Genomic DNA, 1,564 nt, shown 5'->3' with positions numbered 1-1,564 from the left:
TATATGCTCCACCCGAGGGGTCAGCCTTCGGCAGCCTAGTACTAATAAGACATGTGGTGAAGCTTCTTTACGCCAAACTGACAATACAAGGCATAGTCCATTGTTCAATTGTGAAGGAGTGTAGCTACTTGCTCTAGGTGAAGTTCAACCTTAACAGGTCTTCACTGAAACACTGGTATATCGAAAAACAGTAATTGAAACAGAGGACACAATGGGCCCTCGAGATCTGATGGGAGATTGTTGAAATTTGGGGTGGCCTTTAGGCCCACCTAGCAATTTCTGAAAATCTCTAAGGGCCCATGTGGCTTATATGGCACTAGATGTAGTGAGAAGTTTAGTCCCACCCGCTAGTGGAGAAGGAGTTGGACCTTTTTATAAGAGATTGTCTTCCACATGCTATTGGAGCTTGAGAATAGAAGAGGCCCTCGCGCACTCCTCCGCCGCCCGCCTCACCACACCACGATCAGATCACATCTGCTCCACACGCACGCCCACCGCCGTTCCTTTGCTGCTGTCGCTGTCGGTGACACCATCCCGTCTGTCGCATACACGGTCGACGGGAGAGCAGGTCCGAAACCCCGCCTCTCCGGATCCTGTACGGGAGAGGGGCGAATAGGTTTTTGGGAAGCGACTACGCGACTGCTTGATGTTTGTCTATTTCCTCTATGTATGCGTCGCACTCATCATCATCATGTCCACCGACGCCGAACGTGCCGCCGCCGAGAAACTTGAAGCCGACAAGAAGGACGTTGAGGACGCCACTGCTGCCACTGCCGCCGCGGCTTCTGCCTGGCCTACTGGAGGGTATAACACGCTTATCCCGCTTCTGTTTATATTCGTATTAGCAGTACTAGCAGTATGTGTAGATGTGTCTACTATTTGCTTAGTACGTGTATGTTTAGATTAGAATCAGTATGTCGTTAATTCAGTCAATGTCATGTTAGTGATTTATCTATGGATTAAATTAATGGAAAAATTATCTATTTACTCAAGAGTTGCTACACTCGTCGCAAACTAAGAGCTACGAGGGGTCGTGCTCGAGCAGGAAGCAGGGAACGCTACGTTCCAGTATACACAATCGTTGCAGCTTGCAGGGATAGGCGGGGATGGAAGCGATGGCTAAATCCTCTCCAGAATCAAGCGGCTACAATTGAATTACGTCTAGCAGCCCCCAATCTAAGGCCTCGTTCAGTTTGGAGAAAACCAAAAGGTAGGAGTTAATAGTAGTATAGAAATTTGATAGAATGACAGTTGAAATTAATTTACCTTGTTTTTATGCCTAAAATGAGTTTTAAATGGATGTGTAGTTTTCTCAAAAACACCAAAAAAAAATGAATATTATTTCTATGAAATTCGTGTATGCATTTTTTACGAACTGGATACATATGTAGGAAATTTTCCTTTGGAATCTTTGTTCCTATAAAATCCTCCAAACCAAATGAGGCCCAGACTAGTCATAAGTATTTATTGAGAAACTTAGTAAGAAAACCGATCGATTTTGTAGCACCCAAGGACTATGACAGGAAACCTGGAATTGAACTTAGAATGTGATAACTTTTCTTTT

This window comes from Triticum aestivum, chromosome 4A, assembly GCF_018294505.1.
Source record: "Triticum aestivum cultivar Chinese Spring chromosome 4A, IWGSC CS RefSeq v2.1, whole genome shotgun sequence".
NCBI lineage: Eukaryota > Viridiplantae > Streptophyta > Magnoliopsida > Poales > Poaceae > Triticum > Triticum aestivum.
Note: the sequence above shows the minus strand (reverse complement) of the source record.